At 44.6% G+C, this 11,942-nt stretch overlaps 1 protein-coding gene across 7 annotated transcripts in view; it reads right to left on the minus strand.

The window, feature by feature from the left end:
• IKZF4 (IKAROS family zinc finger 4) overlaps positions 1–11,029 on the minus strand; it is a 102,983-nt gene extending 91,954 nt beyond the window's left edge. For 5 of the 7 annotated variants that reach the window (XM_053300057.1, XM_053300063.1, XM_053300058.1 and 2 more), the window contains exon 1: positions 10,583–11,029. The gene's annotated coding sequence lies outside the window, so the exon portion shown is untranslated. Of the gene's footprint in view, positions 1–9,409; positions 9,461–10,058; positions 10,111–10,582 lie in introns of those variants that run through there. The other 2 variants (XM_053300054.1, XM_053300055.1) reach the window with 2 other exon arrangements.
• Between the last annotated feature and the right edge of the window lie 913 nt (positions 11,030–11,942).

An 11,942-nucleotide genomic window follows, 5' to 3' on the forward strand; every position in this document is an offset into this window, starting at 1 on the left:
ACTCTGTACCCAGACACATCCTCTCTCACTTCTTTCTTTTTACTCCAACTCTCACAGCTTGGTTGGGAACTGAAGGGCAAATTATCGATCCCCAGAAAGATGCTACTGGGAATAGAAAGGGGGAAGGGATAGCCCACCTTCCCTGTTTCCCATGCTATTTTCACCTCTCCCAAGAAATCTTCAGTCAGCAGCCAAAGCCTGTGTCTCAGAGAACAAACCAAAAGCAAATTTACCAGGGGCCATGAGAGAGTTGTAAGCGGGCAGAAGGGAAGTACGAGAGGCCCCACATGGCCCACGATTATACATAATTGTAGGAATTTGGCAGGAAAGCCATAAACATCTTCAGACACTGGAAGCAAGAGGCCTATATGATAAGACACTGTACCCACGAATGGATTGTTCCGATGAAGATTCTCATGCAAGTGGGTTGAGGAAATGCACATGGGGATTCCCATTTTCCTTCCCAGAAGGCCCAAGAAGGAAACTCTAGTTTCAGAGAAGTTCCATTCCCAGGAATGTTGGCATGCAGTTCCATTAAATACCATTTGTTCAACAAACGTGCATGGTATTGTCCACAGGAACAACCCTTCAGCAGGCAGAGTATTTTACAAACGAGCAATATCTTAGATGTACAACCTAATTAACTTGCCCCTGCTAACTTGGCAAAGAGGCACCTTTTAATGTGATGGTTCTCTTTATTTAGCAGTGGGAAAGTAACTGGCCCTATCCACCCTCAGCACAGTACCTCCAGTGACTGTTGCTGGTGTCTATCTTACGTTTCTTTTTAGATTGTGAGCCCTTTGGGGACAGGGTTCCATCTTATTTGTTTGTTATTTCTCTGTGTAAACTGCCCTGAGCCATTTTTGGAAGGGCGGTATAGAAATCGAATAAATAAATAGTCAAATAGGCAATTAATGGGTTTTAATCAAGACAGACACCAGCCATTGAGAAACACTGAATGAGGAGATAGTATAACAGGAACAACTGTATAGGTTGGGTTCTATTATCAGAATCACATTCCATGGTTAAGACCAACATTCCATACCTTTAGGGCCTGCTTTATTTTGATAGTAAATAAAATAGAAGAATGGAGATGACTTTTCTGAGGCCACACAACAGTTTGGTGGCAGAGATAGAAGCCCAGGTACTCTAATCTCTCATTCTAGTGATCTAAGCACTAGACATCACATTCTTACACCTTTTAAGTTCCATGTATGCTTTTTACAGCCTACAGAAAGAGAGAAAACCTCTATAAGCAAATAAAAACTGAACAGTATCCTGTATCCAGTGACTCAATTTCTATGACAAAAATTCCAAATTCTATAACAGCACTAGATTATGCTAACTAGGCATATCAGCTTCAATTTGACTTCAATTCAACTGGCATTATTATAAGTCTGCCTTAGAGCCCTGTGCTGGTTTTGCTCTCTTGCTCTCTTTGTTGCACCCAGATTTGATCACAATTATAAGTTGTGATCAAACTCGTGTGTGACAGAGGAGCTAAGAGAGCATGAAAGCAAGGAAAGAGCTCTTTAAGGCAGACTTGTTAATAGCCACTCACCTGTAGTGAGTGAAGAATCATCTCTGCATGGCCACACAAGAAAGTTTTTGTACACTGGAGGTGAGTAGAACCTGTCTTTCTTCTAAGCGGTCAGTATACCATATATGACTAATAATGGCGAATGTGGGCTTGCAACTTTTGTGGGCTTCTTTGTGAGGCTGGCTTAATGGCAAGGAAACAGGACTGGTGTTAAATTAAAAAGTCTACATATAGCTGACCAGTGGGATTCAGACTTCTCTTAGGTTCTAAGCAAGAATTGACATCATGTTTTCAGGTTTCTCTCTAGAAATAGGAGTATATGAAGCTTGTTTTAGGAGGAGTGAAACATCAACTGGAATCCCCAAGATTCTGCAAGAGTTCCTAGATCCAGCATTAGATTATCTGTATGAGCTTTTCTGCTATCTGACCCTCTCGTTCTGAGCTTCTTGCATGCCTTCCTTCCCCCCACCCCACCCCATCCCGTTCCATCCTTCAGCAACTACCAAAGAGTGGACAAAACCCCATCGATCTATCTCATAATAGGAAGCTAGGATGAACTTCAGTATTAAGTTTTGAATAGTGTGGTTCCTGAAGTTTGTCTCCCCTTGCCTTCAGAACTGCAAACTATTTGGAGGGATGTGTGTTATCCTCAAGGCTGGTACAGCAATTAATACATAGGACTTCTCAGGCCAGCACCACTGCAGTCAGCAGGTTTAATATCCAAAGCCCCTTCCAAGTAGCTCAGTGAAAGTTTTAATTTGGAGGGGAAAGGCTGCTTCTGAGTGTATTACTACAGCTTCAAGATGCATGCAGGACTATAAAGGTTCTCCTTCCAAATCGTCAAACAGCTAGCAGCTTTGCCGAGATAAGATTAGGACCCCATACTAGCCATTGTTCTTCCATGCATGATAATGAAAATCACAAGTTTACCTTCTCAACATATACCTAAACAGATTCACAAGAGACAGTCCCGATTCCACCCAACTCGCTAATGTTAGAACTAGCCTAGGAAGCCAGCGAGAAGGAGAATGAATTTCATCCTTTTGAGAGTTTGCCAAGACTCTCCAGTGCTCCAAATTAGGCTGACCATATGGCTATTTCCTAGCAATTTTGAGACATTCTCAGCTTCTGTCTCCGTATGTCCAGACTTCGTTTACCATACTCGGCACATACCAGCATATATACTAAATGGCCCGATTCCTTTCAGATCCACATAAAAGCCACAGGGGTCCCCAAATCTCCAGAAATCCCCCCCCCAGGGGATTCCTGGCTTGTCCATCAAATCCTCATCTTTCATGTGGCTCCTGTCAAGCACCAATCTGTTTTTCCAACAGTAGAGTTGGAGAAGGGAACCATCCCTTCTCCTGGGGAGGGCAGTCAACTCCTCTCTAGAATAAAGAGAGGATACCTGTAGGGACCCTCAACCTGTACATCTGCCCAAAATACTGTGCTCATGAAAATCTGGACCATTTTCTAGAGTGTAACCCAGTTATGATGGGAACCCCATGATGATAGATGCCAAAGAAGTATTGGGCATCTACTGATGGTCCATGCTCTCATGAGAGTGTAGTCAGTCAGGTAAGATTTGGGTTGTGCAGGGCACAAGACCGTGAGCATCAGCCAATTTTCACCAATTTCCCCCTTGCCTGGGGTAGCTGGATGATATTATTTCAAATCCCAGCAACTCTCAGTTGCCTGCCTTTAAATCACTTCCACCAACTGTTAAGTTTCAGGATTCTTGAATGGTCCCCAATCCACTGGCAGCACCCACCTGGCAAGCCAGGAAGCATCTTTTGTCCAAGTTGTTAGCCCCAGAACCCATCACTTCCCTTCATTTACATAGCTCTGTCCTGAAGATCTCTCCTTAGCGAGGAAGCTGGCAGGCAGCCTTCTCGTTTTAGAAGAAAACCGTTTCTCCCTGACCTTTCCCAGTGCTCAAACTGGTTTGGGCTTCTCTCTTAACTTGACTCTGCCACCTCTGGAAGTCCTGATGGGCTCAATGCACTCTGCTTGCCCCAAATCATCTGGGCTTGCTTTCATCCATTCCCCATTCCTTTCTTGAGTCCCTTGCATCAACATTTGCTTCTTCCTCTCCCCTAATCTCACACAGATTCCTCAGTCCCTGTCCTCTTCTGTGGGGGTGTTGACTTGCCTCACCTTCCACAGATTGTTTCACTGATACTGCTTTCTCACTGTGCCTTGGTTATCTCTCTTTCCTCTTAACCCTTTTCTCCCCGCTCCCCCTCCCATTCCTAATAGGACTAGTATCTAGTCAATCACACAGACAGTCAGTAACACATACACACGGGTTAAAATAGTCATTGAACACAGCCACAAAGATTTAAATAGCCCATATGTTAGTATAGCAGAGGTTAAGTATTAGCACCTAGACACATTTAACTACTGCATTCTGTATAATGTGGGAATACTTGCGTATTGAATTAATTGCCATGCCTCTTATTGTAATCAATAAAATATATTTTTATTTAGATTTTAAATCTATGGTTGTCTTTTCTTGTGGGAACCTCCTGCTTTACCACCATAGCCTTGGATCCTTTTTAAAAGGGGCACAATAGCACCCCTGCATTATATAAACTTCGTCTTACAGGGTAGGTGGTCAAATATTTGTGGTCCTATATTTCCAGTAAGGGCTTTTCTCAGCTAAACCAATCTCAAATACATTTGCAGCTGTACTGGAGAAGAGAGTTAACTGCTAGGCACTGCTGCCTCCAGCGATAAATGGTGACAGATACCACTAGGGTTGAAGGCACAGATTCTCTAATGGTAGCTGCAGATATCATAATAGGAAACTTTAGAGCAGGGTCACAAAACTTTAACCCTCCACCTGTTGGACGACAACTCCTTTCATCCCTAGCCAGTGGCCAGACTAAGGGATGATGGGAGTTGTGGTCAACTTGGGGAGCCTAAGTTGTTCAGCCCTGCTTTAGAGTGAATTACTGGACAATTCCCAGGCACCAGCTTGCCATGGCACCTCAAAATTTAAGGGTGGTGCCTATGCCAGGCAGTGAGAGATGTGACCAGGAGGAGGAGAGGGCAAGCAAAGTGAGGGCTGTTGCTGTCTCCTCCTTCTGGCCACATCAATCCATCGCATGCCCAAGACCAACATGACTAGGAGGAAGAGAGAGAAAGTTAGGTAGGGAGTCTACCCCGCCCCATGAAATGAAGGCATTACTGGTGGCAAGTGGTGAGCCCCTCCCCATGGAACAGAGGGCAATCCGACTCCTAAACTTTTGGGCTGGCTCCTAGAATCAAAGAAAATTTGTTGAGGTCTAAATCAATATCTTCCTTGTTTCTTGTTTGATTAACAAAATAACAGATGCTACCTTCTTCCGATCACCCAAGAATGACCAAAAACATCCTGCCATCAATACGTTCTATGGAAAGGCTTGAATATCAAGGATATGCAGAGAGAGACACACTCTCAGCTGTTGCTCTGCATTTACAAAACTCCCTACCCATGGAGGTTGCTGGAGTCCTATCTTGAACAAGCAGTGAAAGACCTTTCAATTTGTCATTAATCTGGCAATAAAGAATTGCTAGGTGTGGATGTTCAGAAGTTTACAGGGATTTGTTTTTTGCTGTTTTTAGATGTTACACCCTTGAATCCCCAGGAGAGGAGTGTTACCAAGAGCGTCTGTTTGGGGTCTCCCCCGAGGAGCACCCCTCTATATTTGGAACTACAAGCCTGTAGCCACTACTGTTTGCACTCTGGATCTCATGGGACCTTAGGATCTCCACTTTTTTTCACCTGTAGCTAACTCAAAGGGCATGTCATTTCAGTGCGTAGCCTTGGAGAAGGAACTCTTAGGTGAAGTTCAGCGCACAGGAGGATCTCCCTGCACTGTCCACCCACTGATTACTCACAGGTGGGAAGCTGGAATAGATGTGATTTAATCAAGGGCTATTCTTTAAAGAATAAGGCCAGTATTCTTCCTAGGTTGGCACAGCAAATCAAGTCAAGATAGCACCTCCCCAGGAAGGAGCGATAAGAAAGCAACAGATCATCTCCTTTGCTAACAAGCATGTTAATGGCTGACTCAGGGCTGCAGGAAGCTAGCTTGTTTACATTTAACTACCCCCAGATATTCTGAAAAGCCAGGAGAAACTCTAATGTGTTCATCTTGCCTCTCCCTTCATAGGTCCTTTCAGACATTCCCTAGTTTTCCCTAGCTTTTGTCCAAGAACAAGGCCACTCCTCCATTTTGAATAGCACAATGTGCTATTGTCCTGTGCTTTGTCCCTTTTGCTCACCTTTGCAAGGTGCATTTAGCATAATGCCCTCAGGCAAGAATTCCCTATAATTGGTCAGGACACCATCGATCCATGTGTTTTCTGTGTCTCCTGGGATCTGTGTGTCACTTGTGTCCCTACCACAGATTCACCAGCTGGTTCTTCATCAGATCCACCGTCTTTTTCCTCCATCTTGGCACAGGCACCTCTATTTTGCCCTGCCTTGACTCTCACTCCTGCTTGACTCTTGACCCTTGAACCTCCAGACTGGCCTCTTTCCTAGCACGGTCTGCACAGTACTCCTGGCTGTGAGATTCTGGTTCATTTTTGGATTTTGCCTGGCCCCCAGGTTCAGATAAGCCTCTTGGCCACAACCAAGCTGCAAAGGTTCACAGCATCCCTCTGGAAAGGAGGGATAGTATATCAACCCTACTCTCAAAACTCTATCTTCCCTTCACTTCTCCTAAAATCCAAAACTGTTTTTTTCTCTCTCTCTCTCGTCAGCCTTGAGTAAATTCAGTTCAAAAACTCAAGCCAAATTGCCTCATGAACTAAGCACTAGCATTAGTCTGCTGTAACTTGTTAGTTTTACTAGTCATGCTAATTTAATATTATTGCTCTTTAACCATTATTTTATCTTCCTGTACCCCAAAACCCTTCAATAAATCTCATGTTATTTTGAACTCTAACCTCTCCATTCAGTTCTTTCCACAACTGAAGCTTTGCACAAATTTATTCTGAAAGTGGGACTGCTCCATTCCAAGCTAGCTAATTCCTCCCCCACAAGCCTAAAACATAGCTTGGGGTTCCCACTAATTCCCCAGGAGTAGGTCCATTAACAGGAGTGGCATGTTTATGGATCCAAACAGGGGAGCTAATGGGAATGACTTCCAGGACAGGAGATGTCAGCCAAGGAGTTTGAAATAAACATGGGTGGTGATCACTTTGCTATTCCTCCTCTTTGTAAAAACTACAAGGGGCGATAGCCAACTTTAGACTCAAGTCCAAGTTCTTCTTTCGATCCTTGATAGGTGGTTATTTCAAATTTTTAAACCCATGCTATCCCCAGATCTAAAATTATGCTGTGATTCTGTTATTTTCACAGTGTGAAAATAATATCTTACTCAAGGATTTAATATCATGGACTAAGACTGCCCAACACAGACTTAACCCAGGCAACTGAAAGCCAAATAAAATCAGAAGACTGCTGGCCAATGCTCATGGCTTTGTCGAGTCTTAAGGAGACACCAACTTTTTTAACCGTAGCACAGCCACCAGGAATAGCTCTCTACAGGTTCTTGTCATATGGATTTGGTATACAGCCTGAACTATGTTCTCAGAAATGTTTCTTGGCTGACCTTGAGACACCACAAATGGACATAAGGGAGGTGATGGTGGCTGAAACATGTAGAGCCTGAGCCATCTCAAACAGCAAAGCTGGAACACATGAGAGCCAGCCTGTTCCTCCTGAGGCTGCCACCACACCTTTAAGTCAGACTGTTAAATGAGTGCCTTTGCCACTTATCTTAATCACAGACTTTTAACCTGTCAAAGCATAATCAGTACCATTCATAAGAAACAAAGCTTTCATCTTAGATAAGCCTGGAATACAATAGCAGGTGTTATGTTATGGTTTCATGTGGCCGAGGGCAACAAAATACTCCTTGGAGAGCTGGTGTAACATGGTGGCTGGAAGACTGAGCTGTGAATCATGATGTCCCTGATTCAAATCTCTCCTCTGCCATAGGAAGGTAGCTTTAAGCAAATCACTCAACCGCACAATTTGCAACAACTATAATAGTACTATTCTTACTTACAGGACTGTCGTAAGGGAAACAGCAGAATGTATTAATTTTATCCTTTGCTAAACAGGGTCTACCCTGGTTTGCATTTGAATGGGAGGCTACATATGAGCACTGTAAGATATTCCCGTTAGGGGATGGGTCCGCTCTGGGAAGAGCATCTGCATGCTCCCATGCAGAAGATTCCAAGTTCCCTCCCTGGCATCTCCAAGACAGGGCTGAGAGAGACTCCTGCTTGCAACCTTGGAGAAGCTACTACCAGTCTGTGTAGACAATACTGAGCTAGATGGATCTATGTTCTGAATCAGTATAAGGCAGCTTCCTATGTGAATCACTTAGAACAAGGGTTCCCAGCTTGTGGCACTCCAGATGCTGCTGAACTACATCTCCCATCATCCCCAGCTACAATTTATTGTAGCTGGGGATGATGGGAGTTGTAGTTCAGGAACCACTGGCTGGGAACCCCTGACCTAGAACATTCTAAAATGCTATAGCAGTGCTACACATTATCAGCCTCAGACTACAATCACCGGTATGCTTACCTTGAGAGAAAGCCCCATTGAACATAGAGGGAAGTTACTGCCAAGTAAAAATACATAAAGTCAAACAGTACCTCAGGACAATCCCAAAGCACTTAAAAGTTACGACACAGTCTAGCAGCTTTTGTGCAAGAAACACATTTCACAGTCAAAGAAACTCAGCAAGGTAAGTTTATCCAGTACACTGTGGTGATGATTAAGCACTAGCATTTTTGAAGCTGGCCACAGGAACATGATTCACCTTTAGAAAAAACAACTAACAAGGATTAGAAAGCAGCATGGCTTCTACTGCACAGATCCCCGACTATCCCTTCCCTGAACTTTATACCATTGGATAAGGCAGCAGAGAAGTTCATCTTGAAACTTAACAACTAGTTTTGGGATAAAAAGCCTATCTACAAAGCCAGTGCCAGCTGATGTGACTTACCTGCACCAAGCTAAGAAACTTGAAACCTTTCTAAGATTCACTCATCTGATACATGTTTAGAAGCATTAAGCATATGCTAGAGAATGAATGAAGTCATGCCTTTGTCTGATGAGCTTCAACTGACTTGGAGAGAGTATTTTGCCCCCATGAATGCTACTTTTTGTGGGCAGATATTGTTGCATTCATGGCAGTGAGAGACACCTTGGGTTCAAGACTACACCAACCAGGATCTAACAGCTAAACATCTATGAGGCTTTCAACCAATACCAGTCACTTGGTGGGAAGCTGTCATATACATAACAACTATAAGCTGCCTTATACAACTAGTCGTGCAAAGTTAAAAGCTGCCAAGAAAATCATGCCAGCCATCTTTCCAACATAATTTTGCTGAGATCTCACAGGAAATGCTATCATAAAACCCGCACAACTGTCAACTTAAGTACAATGCATCTATATTTTTAGGAAGAAAGGGAGCTTCAGTTAATAAAGAAAAGCTGATGTGGAACAAATGCCCAGTCCTAGCAGACACAGGTTTTGAGGATATCTTTCTAGTGTTTCATACCAAAAGCATCATCAGAGATGTCCAAGCAACCTAACTTGGTGGATGAGCAAGCTGCAGTTTGGTCCTGAATACAGCATTATGAACTTGATTTCTACTCAGATATTTGGGCTCTAAAGCTAGGTGCCCACTGTAGCTTATTAATTTAAGCATGACACTAAGGGGGCTTGGATAAGAAACAAAATCCTTCAAAATGCAAATCCAAATGGTTTAGCATCCAATACATACACAGGAGAACAAAATGATGAAAGTGAACAGTTTCTCCTACAGTCTCCTCATTTCTCAACTTACCAAACTTCTTTTTTTAGACTTCAGGCTGCATTTTTAGAGATACTGATACCCATTTTACTTTTCTCCCTCGTTCACATCCACCCAGGAAGGAACATACTAACTAGTCTCACTATACAAGTATTTTATTTTTCAATAAGTACAATAAAGATCCAACTGGAAATGGATGGAGTTTAGAGTAATTAAGCTGCTAGCAAAGTTTCCTATGAAATGGGGCGCTTCTCTCCTTTCAAAAATAGCCACAGATAATGACTGCATGAGTAAGCCTTAGCTGGAATCCTTTAGTTCCATCCCTCCACACTATGTAAAGAGGAGGAGCCCAACCCCAGCATGTTCCAAAATCTATCAATCCCTCCTTCATCCTTGATTACTAAAGCCTAAGAGGCTCTTTGGGGAAGAAGGCTGCACTTAGCACAATGCAACAGAGAAACCTTTCCCAAATCCCTTCCTTTGGAAGGAAAGATGTTCTTGAAGATTAACGGGATGCCATGACAGCTTATCAAAACACAAGAAAAATTTATAGCTGGAAAAATAAATCTCCAAAGGCAATGTATTGCCATACTGTAGAGCAATCTTCCACCAAATCTCCAAAACCTGAACAATAGGATTCAAAGCCCAAACAAAAGCCAGACTCTGCCTGGCTGAGAAGTACCTGCCACAACAAGGACTTCAAGGATGGTTTGTGTTTGGTTTTTAACATCTTTAGGCAACACTACACCGAACTGACAGCTACCTTCCTCCTTGTTCCCCGGCACTTTACCAACCCCATCGCTAAATAGCTTCCTAACTTCTCCAACCACTCAGCCCACAATCAGCTACACTTCTAAGCACCCCTAGGCAGCTCCTAGAGTCATAACCCCTGGCTGCTGTCACCCCAACAGCTCTTTGAGAAATGCTCATCGGCTTCTCCAAGAAACAACCCAAGTTTTCCTCGCGCCTTTCTCCCTGCAGCCGGCTGTTCCTTAGTTACCACCTCTCACAATAGCTTCTCCTGATAGAACACGACAGCTTTCCTCAAGCCACATCATTCCTTCCCAACCTCTCTCAAGTCGCCTCCCCAGAGCTACTCTCCACCTCCAGGACCCGAACCTCAACTATTCGACTCCCCACTTCCAACTACCCCTTTGCTCGTTGTCCCCTCCCGGCCCCCGTACACCCGTTCCTCTGCCTCCTCACCTGATTCGGGAAGCTCCAAGCCCAGCTGCCTCACTGTGGGGAGGACCCCCCCGGCCCAGCCGCTGGGAGGGGGGTGGGGGGTGCTGGAGGGGGGCTCAATGGCTCCGCAACGGCGGCTCCATCAGCAGCGCCTTCACCTGAGGAGGGACCGAGCCCCCCTCCCCTCCCCTCGCCACTTCCGGTCCCTCTGCTAGGAGACAGGCACGGGGAGAAGAGCGTCGAGAGGCTCGAGTGGTCGGAGAAAGCGCCCAGGGCATCTTTCTGTCAGGGGTGGGAGAGGGAGAGCACCGAGCGCATCGAACATACTCCAAAGGACTCGTTCCACTAAAAGGAGGAGAAACGATTGAGAACCGAAAGGGTCGATTAAGGAGGAGGGAGAAGCAGCGCTGAAGACTCCCGAGTTGCAGGAATCATCCGAATGCCTAGTGTATCGATTGCTATCTTAAGAAGCGCCGGAGTCTTGAGATATGAGGAGATTAAGCAGGCAATACAGGTGAAAGCCGAAAGCATCGACACACAGCCCGCCAGAAAAGCGAAGGACGGGGAGTGTCGGGGAATAAAAATTCGATTAATAGCCGGACGGTGGTATTGATGGCGAGGCCCCCCCCCGCAATTCCTAAGTAAACTATATTGATTTAATGGGCAATCCATAATTGGCAAACGATAATGCAATTTGAACGATTCAGAGCGGACTGATGCCAACAACAATGCAGCTTATTTTCTCTATTCTCATTTTTTTAAATTGCAAATTCAGCATTGATTCTTCAGGTGACAGTTGCTGTGCAGGAAACCGTAGTAGTTTTCTCTCTCGCCTTAAAAGCCGAGATAGACTCGGTATGGGATTTTGCATATATTCATCGACATTAATAACCGTTTCATCCCGAGCGAACATGAGAATTGTCATGTTGATTTTAATCATGTGTGTAACACAGCGCAGCTCTCCGTCGTTTGATCCTGGCAATACAGGCATGTCTGATTTTATAAGGCTGTTTGATTATTTGCCATCTCCTGCGACTTACTTGGAAATATGCTTAGGGTTTTAGGCTTTCAGACCGATCCTGTGCAGGCTTGCTCAGTTTTTACTCGGACATAAGATCCACTGAACCCAACCATTAGGGCTCATTCTCAAGTAAGCCCGCATAGCGGAGCTGTGGTGTCTCAGTAATTAGAGCTGGGGCGGGAGGCGGACCAGACCCCAAGCAGCCCGAGAGAGGAACAAGCTAGCTCCCTCAGAGAGCCACTGATAGTGGCAGTAGCCTGGATGAATAGCTACAGGTCCGACATCTTATACCAACCACGCTCTTGGCTGTCTCACGTTGTGATATAATCAGTGAGTGGATCACCCCGCCGTTTAAACGTA

Source organism: Hemicordylus capensis, chromosome 2, assembly GCF_027244095.1.
Source record: "Hemicordylus capensis ecotype Gifberg chromosome 2, rHemCap1.1.pri, whole genome shotgun sequence".
Classification (NCBI taxonomy): domain Eukaryota; kingdom Metazoa; phylum Chordata; class Lepidosauria; order Squamata; family Cordylidae; genus Hemicordylus; species Hemicordylus capensis.